This window comes from Schistocerca serialis, chromosome 8 (genome assembly GCF_023864345.2).
Source record: "Schistocerca serialis cubense isolate TAMUIC-IGC-003099 chromosome 8, iqSchSeri2.2, whole genome shotgun sequence".
NCBI classification, from domain to species: Eukaryota; Metazoa; Arthropoda; class Insecta; order Orthoptera; family Acrididae; genus Schistocerca; species Schistocerca serialis.
The window spans coordinates 497,790,799-497,806,776 of record NC_064645.1 but is presented as its reverse complement, the minus strand read 5'-3'; the positions used below and the strand labels follow the sequence as shown (position 1 = coordinate 497,806,776).

Here is a 15,978-nt window from a genome sequence, read left to right as displayed (position 1 = left end):
ATAGCAATCACCAGTCAATTTCTAACGCCCTATGTTCATAAACGTTTAATTATCATTTCAGTGCGAATGTTCACAGAAATCATCGACGGACCCACAGGACGAAGGAACTTGAAAGAAGTTGTCGTAATCAGCAAACTGAATGGTAATTCGCTCTACTTTATTTCCAAACGTAGATCCCTTCGGTAATCTTGTTGAAATCCAGGCTCAGTAGCTATCCGGCGAAAATTTCATTACAGTCCCCATTGTTTGTGTCCCAGAAAAGGGTATCAAAATTATTGATCGCTTCTTTCAAGTATCCGACACGTCATTGACCGGAACAAGGTGCGCTTATGTCGAAATCCGGTGTACTCGCACGAGGCTAAAATACGACATCTTCTAAAACATCAGGTACCATAGTTAACAGCAGAATACTCTCTCCATTTCCCCTATTCAAAATATTTGTAATAATGTAAGTCATCAGGGGTAAACGAGTAGGCCTTCGGTTCCAAAAGCCCGTATCGACGATGTTTCGTTGAATGTTTCGCACGCTGACATTTGTTGATGGCCCAGCACTGAAATCTGCAGCAATATGCGGAAGGGTTGCACTTCTGTCACGTTGAATTACCTTCTTCAGTCGTCGTTGGTCCCGTTCGTGCAGGCTCTTTATCCGGCCTCAACGATGTCGCTCATTTGATGTTTTACCGGATTCTTGGTATTCGCGGAATACTCGTGAAATGGTTGGCGGCTAGTCCCAGCGGAGGTTCGAGTCCTCCCTTGGGCATGGGTGTGTGTGTTTGTCCTTAGGATAATTTAGGTTAAGTAGTGTGTAAGCTTAGGGACTTATGACCTTAGCAGTTAAGTCCCATAAGATTTCACACACATTTGAACTTTTTTTTTTAATGGTTGTACGGGAAAATCCCTGCTTCATCGCTGCCTTGGAGATGCTGTGTGCCATCGCTGGTACGCCAACGATAACACTACGGCCGGCCGCGGTGGCCGAGCGGTTCTAGGCGCTTCAGTCCGGAACCGCGCAACTGCTACGGTCGCAGGTTCGAATCCTGCCTCGGGCATGGATGTGTGTGGTGTCCTTAGGTTAGTTAGGTTTAAGTAGTTCTAAGTTCCAGGGGACTGATGACCTAAAACGTTAAGTCCGATAGTGCTCAGAGCCATATAACACCATGTTCAAACTCACTTGAATCTTGATAACCTGCCATTGTGGCAGCAGTAACCGATCTAACGAATGCGCAGACACTTGCTGTCTTACATAACGTTGCCGGCCGTAGCGCCGTATTCCGCCTGTTTACATATCAATGTATGTGAATACGCGTGGCTATACCAGTTTCTCTTTGGCGCTTATGTGTATTAGAACACTTCGTATTTTTATTGTTCTTATTATTAAAGGTGTAGCCATCAGCGGCATCTTGAAAGTCAGAGTAACGGTATGAAACTTCCTGGCAGATTAAAACTATGTGTCGGCCCGAGACTCGAACTCGGACCTTTGCCATTCGCGGGCAAGTGCTCTACCAACTGAGCTACCCAAGCACGACTCAAGCCCCGTTCAAATGGTTCAAATGGCTCTGAGCACTATGGGACTCAACTTCTGAGGTCATTAGTCCCCTAGAACTTAGAACTACTTAAACCTAACTAACCTAAGGACATCACACACATCCAAGCCCGAGGTAGGATTCGAACCTGCGACCGTAGCTGTCTCGCGGTTCCAGACTGTAGCGTCTAGAACCGCACGGCCACTTCGGCCGGACCAAGCCCCGTTCTCACAGCTTTAATTCCATCAGTACCTCGTCTCCTACCTTCCAAACTTCACAGAAGCTCTCCTGCGAACCTTGCAGAACTACCACTTCTGGAAGAAAGGATATTGCGGAGACATGGCTTAGCCACAGCCTGGGCGATGTTTCTAGAATGAAATGAAACTTCCTGGCAGATTAAAACTGTGTGCCGGACCGAGACTCGAACTCGGGGCCTTTGCCTTTCCCGGGCAAGTGCTCTACCAACTGAGCTACCCAAGCACGACTCAAGCCCAGCCCACACAGCTTTAATTCCACCAGTACCTCGTCACCTACCTTCGAAACTTCACAGAAGCTCTCTCAGCGCACACTCCGCTGTAGAGTGAAAATTTCATTCTAGAATAATGGTAATTTGCATTTGGAGGGGAGTTGGAAGAGAACCAAACCTTGATCCGCAACTGGCTCTTGATCTCCTGCGTTTCCTCTCGTTTCCGTGAAATGCTTGACTTTCAGACAGTTCGGTAGCGAGGAACACTACAGAGCCTCCCTGTAAGGTAGTCGCCCCGCTGGTGATGCACACAGATTGCCAGCCCAGCCAGTTGCGACGTGACGTCAGCGGTGGGTTCCCGCGAGACGCCGGCCACGCGCGGCTGAGCGCGACGCCTAATCTGCGTCCTAATCCGCCTTAGAGTCGCCTCTCGTTTTCCGCGTGTCGCGCAGCTGCGATGGGTCGGCCGCCAGCCGGTGTGGCGTGCTCTCCTTGCCGGTGTCGGAGTCGCAAACTGAGCGCGCCAGTCTTCACGGCACCGTGCTTAACAAGCGCCGGAGACGGAGATTTTGTCTGCTGCCGCCACAGCGACACTTTATTCCACTGCATATGGAAGTTTTAATTAACAGACCGACGCGTGTGGACTGAGAAACGAGGCTGGCGTACTCAGCGTTACTCCCATTATGGACTCGAACATATTAGCGAGCAGTTCCAAGGGTGGCTCTGTAACCGAATATTATACCTTCTCTGCGAATTAGACAACTCCTCAGGACAAAAAAATGGATTCAGTCCGCCATCTAAAGCCTAGCGCAGTATTATCTTCCATTCATTTGCGAGCTATGCAAAACAGTAGGTCGCAGTACACAAGAAAATGTAAGGATTTATTACTTAGAGTTACGCTCTACCAAACCTACGCTTCGATCGTTTTGGTGTAATACATAAATGAGGTATTAAATGGTAGTATTAGCGGTTCAAATGGCTCGGAGCACTATGGGACTTAACATCTGAGGTCATCAGTCCCCTAGAACTTAGAACTACTTAAACCTAACTAACCTAAGGATATCACACACATCCATACCCGAGACAGGATCCGAACCTTCGACCGTAGCAGTCGCGCGGTTCCGGACTGAAGCGCCTAGAACCGCTCGGCCACCAGGCCGGCAGTATTAGCGGTAGCATTGATAGAATTGATAGTGAAAGAAACGTAAATGAACGTGTGAGAGACAAACTGGGAGCTGACGACATCTCTTTGTTTTTTATTTATTTGTTTTGCACGTAATTAGCACCACACTTCGTTCAGTTTAGTCCACTGTGTATTCTATATCCTTCAAAAATCATAAATTAAATTTTATAAGTAATAAAAATTAGTTGATCATATAGCTTCTGCCCTTTTATGTAACCAAAGCAACTACTTTTGATGGAATACAGTTTTAAATGCATAATCATAAAAATGTATATAATTTTTTGGTTTTTTGTACTCAATGGAACGTCCGTCACCGTGATCAAAGCCAAGAGTATTCTGTCATTATTCATAAATACGAAAGTTGTTTACAGATAACATAAACATGTTTATATTAGCCCAACGAGGCATTGAAGCGATGTTTAATATGTTTTTGTTTTGCTTTTTTTTTTTAATTTATCTTCTTTTGAGGAAGTTGCGTTTTCTAACGCTATGTGATAAATCTGTATAGTCTGATTTTATTTTTGCTATAACATCGCTCTGTTTCATGTTAAAAATCAACACTATTTAAATATCTTAATTAAATACTGACAGTTTTAATTTTGCTATAAATGCTGTTTACTTTTAAGTAACAGACAGGTGGATAATCACATAGAACAGAAATGTTCCGTAGGTTACGCATCCTTTACATATGCTCACTCAGTTTCTAAACGGTTTACAGCTTCTTGTTTTTATGGGAATCTAGACACTGATCGCATACACAAACAAAGCGATCGAAAGAACGCCCGGTAGGTATGCAACACACCTAGCATACAGGTAACACGGTTGATCTTAACTCACGAAAGCTATTAGAAAAACTACTACGATTACTTGTGACAGTTTACAGTAGCCAATGGTAGTTTTACATATCTTCATACAAGACACCATTTGATAAAATGCTGCATTATCGCACCGCACACAAAACAATCTTTATGGGAAAGCTTACAGGAGTGAAACTACACGATTTTAGAAGCTAAAACGTCTGAAAACACAGTCGGTTGCGATTTAATTTCAATTGACCGTTACGAGCCGCCACTGATGTCAAAAATAATGATGCTGTGCACACCATTTTTGAGGCGACTACAGACAGAGAAGTCCAGAGGACTGAGGACTGATCTTGGGGACCAAGATGCGGCATCATCTCGACTGTACTGCCACCTAGATATATTCTTACATAGCCCTGCCATAACTTACTGGCGACGCCGGCAAAGGCTTCAAAAACCATGGAACGTTTGGGTCAAATCGGATTATTTTGCTGGGCTCATACAGTCTGTCTACGATAAGCTTGTCGGTGATTATTGGCACATGTATAATTAAAGAAACAAACAAAACCGTGATGAGTTAACAAATCTTAACGAGTATAAATGATACAGACTAACGTTAAGTCTGTGCAGTGCACTATCGAGATATGTTTCGCGCCGCGAACATGCGGAGTGAAATGTACATTTGCAAGATTGGTTTCCCTACGCACAACCATCTGGGTGGCTCCGCGACATCGCCGTGCGTGTGATCGTCATTTTTTTCACTAAATAAATTTGGAAATTATGTGTATACGAGTGCGCCTAAGCTTGCTTGCCACAGATTTTTCAATATGAAGTGAAGGAAACTATTTATGCAACCGTCCTCATTTTTTAACTATATCAAAGATCTATTATATTTCAAATCAGTCGAATTTCTCCAGGCACAAAAATGTCCGAGTTTACACCGGACTTGTATAATCCCCCCCCCACACACACACAGGACCGTCCCGGACGCCCTGAAAACTGGGACAAATCTGGGGAAACCCGGACGTATGATAGCCCCAGTCTTACATCTTATTCTTCTCCTTTCATCATGGTCTAGGCTACAGGCTTGCAGCCTCTTCCGTCTTCTAAGTATCCAGCCAGCTTATTTGTTAGTTTCTTAGTCTATCTAACTTTGTGCAATCCTTTATTCTCCTTGGAAATTTCATTTCCGCCACATGAATTCTGCTTTCTTGCTTCTTAGTAGTTATCGAAGTTTCACTTCCTAGAGCAATGTGGAGGCGACCATTACCTTATAAAACTTGGTTTTTGTGTCTTTTCTAACTTTATTTTTCAGTGTTTTATTGACAGCAGAAATGTCAAATGATATGTTGAGCACTTTGTTGTCAGTGCCTTGCCTTGCCGTGGTGAGGATGTTTGCTTGTCCCGTTATGTCATGCTGGGGGAACTTAAGCTCCTGTCAGGGTCATCCAACCTGTCAGGTTGAAGGGCTGGGACCAGACGAAGAGCAGTCCTCAACGAGGCGCCTCTGAAGGCTTCAGATCAGACAGTCTTGAGGAAGGCAAGAAAAGCCCTTAGATACAGTGAAGTCATCGTTCCTAGGGGAGGAAACACCCAAAAGAAACATAAGCAGCATTGTACTTAGGTGCTATGCTTACCAAAGTCTAGAGGAAATAAATTTTGATCAAAAATTAGTAGCAGTTCATGAGGCCGAAAGATGGCAGCCCCCCCCCCCCCCCCCCCCACCATATCTAGCCTGGCTACAGGGTGGCGTCGATGCCTTAAACAGAAGACGATCATAGTCTTCCATCAACAGCAAAATGTGCCGGGTGTCCCACAATGCATGTACGACGTTCCCTAACTATGGGTCACAAGAGAAATTCGAGCCCATTTATAAGGAGAATTAATCGAAAAGTTTGTGTTTCAGATACATTTGTACCTCGTAACCAAAGATTCTCGTTTATCTTCCAATCAGCTCGCTTGCGGACTCACGTTTACTGGAACGTTTCTGCTTTCAACCCAGTTTTCGTTGTTAATTTCTTCTCTGTTTTGTGCGAAGAAATGGTCATTCGTCTGACAGCTTCCATATGCCCAAAAGAGACAGCTACAGAGCGCTGCTCAGACATCCCACTTGATATAGGTTTGCACTCCAGTAATTTGTTATAGCTCGCTTATAATGCCATGTAGGAGGGACAATCATACATTTTAACTTCCACCCTAAAAATATTTCTTATTTTTTTGTTTGGTTTTAGGTAAGCCTACATGTCGTCCTTATACATATTGCAATTTTTGTCTCTTTCCGCCGACTGAAGACTGGAACGAGACGCTGTGGTGACGAAAGTAAAGCAAAAACAGTGGAAAACATATGTAATTTACTTCAACCTCCAGCCAGTACTCTTGCTGCTCCCAAGTTTCATTTGGTATGATAAGCTGAGTAAATAAAAAAGTTGAATAACAATATTATGGGAGTTGTTGTCCCTATACACAGCTGTACAGTATTCATCCAAGTTGAATACTCGCCTAAAGAAACGTATGTTGTGCCACTGGTCATCGGCTGCATTGCCCAAGCATCTGGTGTCGTGAGACCACTGGAAGTAACTCATAGCTTATATAGATGTTTCGTTCACACGTGCGTATCGGAGCGAACTGCGGCGAGGTGGGCAGCGCTACCGCATGTTAAATGCACCGATAATTGCCGGTTTTGTTTCTTGAAGTGCCAGTACCGATGCTGCAGCATCAAGCTCCATACTTGCACACGTCTCTACACGAGAAGGAGAAACTGTTTGCGCTGGAGGTCCTTCATCGTATTTGGTAGAATAACAAGTGGAATGGAAAACAAAACCCACACTATCGCATCATTTTATCTGATTTTAGTTTCCTGTCAGGAAATGAGTTAAGTACTGGGAGGTGACGAAAGTAGTGGAATGCTTCCCAATACGTTGTCTGACATCATTTTTCCCTGCGTAGTGCAGCGGCTCGAGGTGGCATGGACTCAATAAATCGTTGGAAGTCCCCTGCAGAAATATTGACCCATACTGCCTCTATAGCCGTCCATAATTGCGAGACTGTTGCCAGTGCAGGACCTTGTGTACGAATTTACCTCTCTGCTATGTCCCATAAATGTTGGACGGAGGTCCAAATCATTCGCTCGAGTGATCCAGAGTGTCCTTCAAACCAATTAAACAATTCTGGCCAGGTGACTTGGTGCGTTGTCATTCATAGAAATGGGAACGTGAGGTCCATGAATGGCTGAAAATGCTCTCCAAGCAGCCGAACATAACCATTTATGGTCAATGATCGGTTCATTTCGACGAGAAGACCCAGTCCATTCTATAAAAACACAGCCTACCCCGTTATGGAACCACCACCAACTTGCAGAGTGACTTGTTGACAACTTGGCTCCGTGGGGTCTACACCAAATGGTTCTGACAAGGGAACCTCCCCATCGCACCCCCCTCAGATTTAGTTATAAGTTGGCACAGTGATAGGCCTTGATAAACTGAACACAGATGTATTGAGAAAACAGGAAGAAGTTGTGTGTAACTGTGAAAAAATAAGCAAAATATACAAACTGAGTAGTTCATGGGCGACATAGGCAACATCATGGACACTGTCAACTCAGGAGCGCCGTGGTCTCGTGGTAGCGTGAGCAGTTGCAGAAGGAGAGGTCCTTGGTTCAAGTTTTCCCTCGAGTGAAAAGTTTACTTTCTTTATTTTTACATAGTTATTATTTGTCCGTTCGTTCATTGACGTCTCTGTTCACTGTAATAAGTTTAGTGTCTGTGTTTTGCGACCGCATCCCAAAACCGTGCGATTAGTAGACGAAAGGACGTGCCTCTGCAATGGGAACCGACAAGATTTGATCGCAAGGTCATAGGTCAACCGATTCCTCCACAGGAAAACACATCTGATATATTCTATACGACACTGGTGACGGCATGTGCGTCACATGACAGGAATATGTTGTCGACCCACCTAACTTGTACACTTGGCGAATGGGTAAAAAGATTCTTCTACCTTGCCCGATTTAGGTTTTCTTGTGAATGTGATAATCACTCCCAAAAAGTGATGAAAACATAAGAGTTTGTCACATAAACTGAAAATAAAAAATTAAACTTTTCACTCGATGGAAGATTTGAATTAAGGACCTTTCGTTCCGCAGCTGATCACGTTACCACAAGACCACGGCGCTCCTGCGTTTCCAGTGTCCTTGATGTTGCCTATCTTGCCATGAACTACTCAGTTTGTATATGTTGCTTATTTTTTCGCAGTTCCACACAACTTCTTCCTGTTTTCTCAATTGATCTGTGTTCAGTTTATCAAGGCCTATCCACTGTGCCAACTTATAACTAAATCTGAGGGGGGTGCGATGGGAAAGTTCCCTTGTGAGCACTATGGGACTTAACTTCTGAGGTCATCAGCCCCCTAGAACTTAGAACTACTTAAACCTAACTAACCTAAGGACATCACACACATCCGTGCTCGAGGCAGGATTCGACCCTGCGACCGTAGCGGTCACGCGATTCCAGACTGTAGCGCCTAGAACCGCTCGGCCATCCAGGCCGGCGGAGTCTACACCACACTCGGGCCCTACCATCAGCTCTTACCAACTGAAATCGGGACTCATGCGACCAGGCCACGGTTTCCCTGCCGACTAGGGCGCAGCCGATATGGTCACCAGGCCAGGAGAGGTGCTGCAGGCGACGACGTGCTGTTAGCAAAGCCAAGAGCCAAATTACGCCACACTGCTCTAACGGATATGTTCTTCGTGGGTCCCACATTGATTTCTGCAGTTACTTCACGCATTGTTGCTTGTCTGTTAGCACTTACAACTCTACGAACACGCCACTGCTCTCCGTCGTTAAGTGAAGGTCGTCGGCCACTGCGTTATCCGTGGTGAGAGCTAATGCCTGAAATTTGGTACTCTCGGCGCACTCTTGACATTGTGTGTGGTGTCACCGCCAGACACCACACTTGCTAGGTGGTAGCTTTAAACCGGCCGCGGTCCATTTAGTACATGTCGGACCCGCGTGTCGCCACTGTGTGATCGCAGACCGAGCGCCACCACAAGGCAGGTCTAGAGATACGGACTAGCACTCGCCCCAGTTGTACGGACGACGTAGCTAGCGACTATACTGACGAAGCATCGCTCATTAGCCGAGCAGATAGTTAGAATAGCCTTCAGCTAAGTCCATGGCTACGACCTACCAAGGCGCCATTAGCCTTACATAGTTTGATAGTTATCGTAGGAAATGTCTCATCAAGAACAATGTATACAACAAGGATTAAAAGTTAAGTATTCCAGCAGCTACATACTTTTCTTTATAACATTAATAAGTATCCTGTTTCAGACCTCTATCTAGCCTACTTGAGATTACGCGTGCCTTTCGGCTACTTCAGTGTGGCGTAGCTGTCTTGTTACGCCACAACATTGTGGATCTCGGAATATTGAATTACCTAACGATTTTCGTTCAGTGTCTGTGTGCGGCCACAATCGGGTCGGAAATCTTTTCACATTAATCACATGAGCACAAATGACAGCTCCGCCAATGCACTGCCCTTTTATATGTTCAAATATGTGTGAAATCTTATAGGACTGAACTGCTAAGGTCATCAGTCCCTAAGCTTACACACTACTTAACCTAAATTATCCTATGGACAAACACACACACCCATGCTCGAGGAAGGATTCGAACCTCCGCCGGGATCAGCCGCTCAGTCCATGACGGCTAATCCCGCGCGGCGCACTTTTATACCTTGTGTACGCGATACTACCGCCATCTGTAAATGTGCATATCGTTATCCCATTACTTTTTGTCACCCCAGCGTATATTTCGGTTACACGCACGTATCCGAGCGAACGCGGTTAGGTGCAGGTTAAATGCGCCGGTAATTTGTAATTTTGTTGTATAAAGTGCCAGTAGCGATGCTATAGCATAAGCGTCCGTAACAGCACACGTCTGCGTACGAGAAGGGGAAGCTGTTTGACCTAGACGTACTTCACCGTATTTGACAGTGAGAGTGAAATGGAACTCAAATAATCGCACCATTTTATTGGACTTTAGTTTCCTGTCAGGAAACGACTGAAGTAAAAGCTCCGTATTGAGCCTTGAATAATGTTCAGCTGATTTTGGTGCCAAATATAGCAGAGGCATTGATACAGAGGAGCTAATTAACGAAATAGCTACTTTCAAGTTCCAGATGAAAGAGCTGATGAGAGCATCGATTCGCTTTCCCATTTAAATAATTTTTAAGCTTTTTTCAAATTATTGGCTAAGAGATGCTTATACAAACATCGAAACGGTTTTGAAGGTTATTTATACAGTGCTATTGCTACAGGATCTTGTGAATGCAGTTTTAGCAATCATAAAACTTGCTAAATGTGCATAGTAAACAATGCAGATATCACCAACTGCGACATGGTCGCGTATACAAAAAGTGATCCAATACTCTCAAATGTTGTTTTTATTTCAGTCTTTGATCACAATGTAAATTCTTTAGACGATGACCGGTTTCAGTCCGTAATGACCATCCTCAGATTTTTTTACACCAAGTCCTAAAATGATAAGGCCATAATGGCATCGTCAAAACATACAAATATGCTATGCTGATTATATTTATATGTTTAGACGGTGCCATTTTGGCCTTATCACTTTAGGACATGGTGTAAAAAAGATCTGAGGATGGTCATTACGGACCGAAACCGGTCATCGTCTAAAGAATTTATATTGTGATCAATGACTGAAATAAAAAACATTTGACAATGCACATATGTTGTTTTAGGTGGAGGGAGGGGGGGGGGGGGAGTTGTAAGGGGGCGCAGATTCGGCAGGTCTAGCAAGGGCGCGGGAATACATCTGCTTCGGTGTCTTCTGGTCCACGGAGACCAGTACGCGCTGGAAGCAGGGAGCCCCCCGCAGACAATGGGCGGCGAATGGCGCGTCGCCGCCCGGCGCCACGGCCTCTGCAAGCGGCAACAGCGCCCTCGCCGCCGACACCATAATGCGAGCCGTGCGTGTTCAACGGCAGTCTCCAACGGGCGGCAGACCGCGCCAAGCTTACTGCCGCGCTGACGCCGGCCAGCTCGAGGTCAGGGGAGGCTTGTCAACAATGACGCTTTGCTGCGCAGCATTCGTTTGTGGTACTTTAGAAGCTTCTTCCTACCGGACGCCCAGCACTGGGCACTCACGCTTCTTGTGATATGGCTCATTAGCCTATCACTGGTTTGAAGGGGTGTGGTATACCTTGTATGGCGAATTTCTACAGGGCATTGGTAGACAGTATGTCAAACTAATTTGTGGATGCTGGTAATTGCTACGAGATATAGGTAGAGTGGTACACGTCTGTTTTTGTAACTTGACTTGAGAACAGGACTTCGTGAGATGCTGTTGAAACAAGTTTGACCATGCTGCTGTTTGTGATATCCCAACACACCACTCTCATCCCAAAGGATAGGAAGTCTAGGTAGCTACTTCACTGCATTTTTGTGTATCTTTTGCGTAGTATATGATATTTGATCCCATAATTAATAGCAAATATTGTTATACAGGGTATTTCACAATTCAGTTAACACACTTCTTGCGTTTGTAGAGAGGACGCAGTAGATCAGGTTTTACGTAGGATACCACGTCCGGGAACATCATCCAACGGCGCTCCTGAGCATAAAACTTATAGGCAACGGCGCCTGTAAGTGTATTTATATATACAGGGTGATTCACTGATAAATGTGGCTTTCTGGGATAATGGAGAAGGATAACTGTATCAATTTGAGGCAGGTGTCCCTCTACCGAAAACGAACGAGTCTAAAGTTATAAGCGAAAACCGTTCTGCTGCCTCTGACACTGGAATACATGCATTGGTACTGTTGTTGCTAAGATTGTAGTGTAGGCAACTTTCAGAGATGGTAGTATGGACCAAAATAAGAAAAAAATGTTCAGTAAACATGGGCTCTAAAATGCATACCTTAAGAGCTATGAGCACTTGTTCAACTTTGCTACTGAATAACACATCTCCTCAATTGAACAAGTGCCCATTGCTCTTAAGGGGTGCATTTTAGAGCCCACGATTATTAGACATTTTTTCCTTGTTTGATAATCACCTCTCAAAGTTACCTACCCCAAAATCTTATCAACAAGAGTACCAATACATCTATTTCATCAGAACAGTTTTCACTGATAACTTTCGACGAGTTCGATTCCGGTACAGGGACCCTTAGCTTAAATTGATACGTTTGTCCGCCTCCATCATCTCCGAAAGTTTTTAACTTCATCACAGAATCACCCTGTATAACATACATTTGCTTGCGTCCGCGCCTATAGCTTTGATGCTCTGTAGCGTCGATGGATGACGTTTCCATACATGGCTTCCTCTGTGATACTTGTAGCATCGTTGGATGACGATTTCAGACATGCCTTCCTCTGTAACACTTGATCTGCCAAGTCCCCTCTTCAACGTCTAGAAGTGTTATGGGCCGAAGGGGCAAAGTGCGAATACTTGGTGAGGGGCCAATTGATTCCAGTCACGAAGGCAAAGGGGCAACTGTTATTGTCAGGGATGAAGACACATCATCTGAGCGGGATGGAGATGAAAACAGTGAAGTTGACATCAGTGATAGTTTTTGTCTAGGAAAAAATGGAGCGTCTTAATGGAGAAAAATATTTCCACGAGCTAATGTTCGAACAAGATTGCACAATATTATTACCCATACTTGTTGGTGACGCCAAACAATGTGCTACACCATTAGTGTTTCAATCTATTTATATTTTCTAATGTTATAGTCTAAACTGATTTGCTTATAAATAAGCGCGGAGAGAGTCCGAGAGAAGTATTCACAAGAAAACATACTAAAGCCTATAAAGAAGGACGAAATAATGGCAGTGGGCTTATGTATTTAGCAGGAACCTACAATGCAAGTAGAATAAATCTGGAAGACCTTTTGCGATCTGATGGAAATAGGCTACTATGTCCTTGCAAAGATTTACTCTTACTCTGTCCTCGTTCTGATGACTAAGATACTCAAGAAGCCAGGAAGGAACGGGAAAATTAGCTCTACTTAGAGACATGTTTGGCCAGTTAGTAAGTAACTGGCTCTGAGCACTATGGGACTTAATTTCTGAGAGCATCAGTCCCCTAGAACTTAGAACTACTTAAACCTAACTAACCTAAGGACATCACACACATCCATACCCGAGACAGGATTCGAACCTGCGACCGTAGCGGTCGCGCGCTTCCACACTGTAGTGCCTAGAACCGCTCGGCCACTCTGGCCGGCTTGTAAGTAATTGTAAGAAATTTTTCTCTGTCAGTGTATATGTTACATTGGATGATTAGTTAGAGGCGTATGAGTCAATATTTGCAACTGGTACGTGACTAATAATTAATAGATAATAAACAATTTTATTATTGTCACTGTATATTAAAAATAACATGAATATTAATTCATAATAATAACTTATGCTGATTAAACCGATAATTTCAATGTTAAAAGATTGAAAATGTGCAAAAAATAGACGGAGTGTACTACACCCCTCACGCAACTAATTTAGAATTCCTGGTCACGCCACTGCTGCGCTAAGTATTGTCAGCAGCGGACAGAGGCGCCTTGTTCTGCCAACCTCCCAAGGTGTTAACTCTTGGATGAGTTTGTAACAGAGGGTGCGCTGTTTTGACACTTCCTGGAAGATGAAGACCGTGTGCCGGATTATGGACAGAACCTGGAACCTTGTCTCAGGCTGCAAGCACAGTGCCACCGACATCGGTGGATTCCGCCGCCGACTGACAGCGGCCGAAGGCAACCGAGCCGCGCGGGATTAGCCGAGTGGTCTCAGGCGCTGCAGTCACAGACTATGCGGCTGGTTCCGGCAGAGGTTCGAGTCCTCCCTCGGGCATGGGTGTATGTGTTTGTCCTTAGGAAAGTTTAGGTTAAGTAGTGTGTAGGCTTAGGGACTGATGACCTTAGCAGTTAAGTCCCATAAGATTTCACACACATTTGAACATTTGAAGGCAGCCGATCTTTTCAGAGCCGTAAGCGAGTGCGTGCACTGTCTCAGAATAACAGATCTCAACGCCCGAACGTACAGACCTCGGATGGCGGACGCCTTAATTCAAATCAGTTTGTTCTCTTCGCTCGAAGCGGCGAACATCCGTACGCCAAAAACACGGAGCGTGAGAAATTTTTTAGTTTAGCGCAGGAAAGGAGTTTGTGATATCCTGAGGCGAGAGAGATAATAACAGAGCTACGTCTCGGAATCTGTGGTCTGAAATCGCCACTTCTTCCAAAACAACAAGTTTCGACCAATTTAAAAATTTAATAATAATTTATTGGACGTTACCTAATATTATGTTAAGCATGTTGTGTTGCTGACTAGCCATTTTAGCCCCATGTCTGTTCTAAATGCAGCATGTCACCTGCAACACAGGAAAAATAAGTATCGGAAATTTTAGGCCTATGTTATAATATCAGAAATTTTTATTCGAGTGAGAAAGGTGGCTTATGTCCATTCTGAGGCTTGAAGTTTCCGTAGTGGATCTTTTTCGAGTTTTGTGATACACAGGCCTCAGCTGCTCAGGTATTGTTGTTATTACGCTTAGTGGCGTTTTCATGCCGGGAAAGTGGTGATTCTGTTGTACCAGGTAATTTGTAAATGTGGTGCATGTGTTACCACTTTACAGTGCTTTAGGTGTTCAGAGCATCTTATTTTAAAATTTATTTTTGTCTTCCACACGTACGCTGAATGACAGTCACCGAAAGTTAACAACAGAGACTAAGTTGACAAAGCCCGCCCGGTAAGCCGCACGGCTTTCCGGATTGGGAAGGAGCGCCTGGTCCCCTGCACGAATCCGCTCAGCGGACGCGTGTCGAGGTTCGGTGAGCCGCCTAGTCTGTGGATGGTTTTTAGGCGGTTTTCCATCAGCCTCGGCGAATGCGGGCTGATTCCCCTTATTCCGCCTCAGCTACACTAAGTCGGCGATTGCTGCGCAAAGAAATTCTCCACGTTCGCGTACAGCACCACTAACACGCAAACACAGGGATTACACTCCTCTGGTGTGAGACGTTCCCTGGAGGGGCACCGGGGGCTGAACCGCACAATAACCCTGAATGAGTGGTTCGGTGTGGGGCGGCGGAGGGGTGAAGTGGACTGCGGTAGTCGCGGTGGGGTTGTGGACCACTGCGGCTGCGACGGGGAAGGAGCCTCTCCGTCGTTTCTAGGCCCCAGTTAACGTACAATTAATACAAGGTGACAAAAGTCATGCCATAGCGATCTGCACACATACAGATGGCGGTGGAATCGCGTAACCAAGGTATAAAAGGTCAGCGCATTGGCTGAGCTGTCATTTGTGCTCAGATGATACATGTGAGAATTCCAGCGGATGGTTTGGCCACTCAGATCGTCTTACATGAATCCCATTGAACGTTTATCGGACATAACCGAGAGGTCAGTCCGTGCACAAAATCCTGCACCGGCAAACACCTTCCCAATTACGGGCAGCTATTCATGGCATGGCTCAGTATTTCTGCAGGGACTTCCACCGTCTTGTCGAGTTGCTGCACAAAGCCACACCTTTAACTCGTACGGATTCATTTACTTCACGACGCTTCCTTGTCCTAAGAACCGACGGCATTGTAGGCATATAGTAACTCATGACTTGTCATTTCAGCCTATGTCTATTTCGAATTTGTTTGAAGTTGTGTAGAGTGTTTATACCCTTGCTTTTAAAACCACGAATCGTCTCGAGTATGTGATACAACATTTCTCTCTTCATCTCGTACATTCGTAAAATGTATCTGCCATAACTGAGGAAAGAGTGTACAGTACGCGCCACATGCTTTACGCGACGGATGTAAGAGTAGATTCCTCATCTCGATCCAACCAAATCTGACGATGGAGATCGAACACACTGTGACCAAGCTGTCAGCCGACGTTATCGGATGACCTCTGGCGATGCCGTCTGGCGACGCTTGTCGTCGCCGCTGAGAACGCAGCCTTGCCCAGTGAACTATCCAAGCACTACACGCGACCTGTCTTC

The 15,978-nt window shown here is 45.0% G+C and overlaps 1 non-coding gene across 1 annotated transcript; it reads right to left on the bottom strand.

Annotated features, from left to right (window-relative positions):
* Positions 1-1,929: 1,929 nt before the first annotated feature.
* Positions 1,930-2,004, bottom strand: Trnas-gga (transfer RNA serine (anticodon GGA)). The gene has a single exon. It is a non-coding gene; the product is annotated as a tRNA-Ser (tRNA).
* Positions 2,005-15,978: the final 13,974 nt, after the last annotated feature.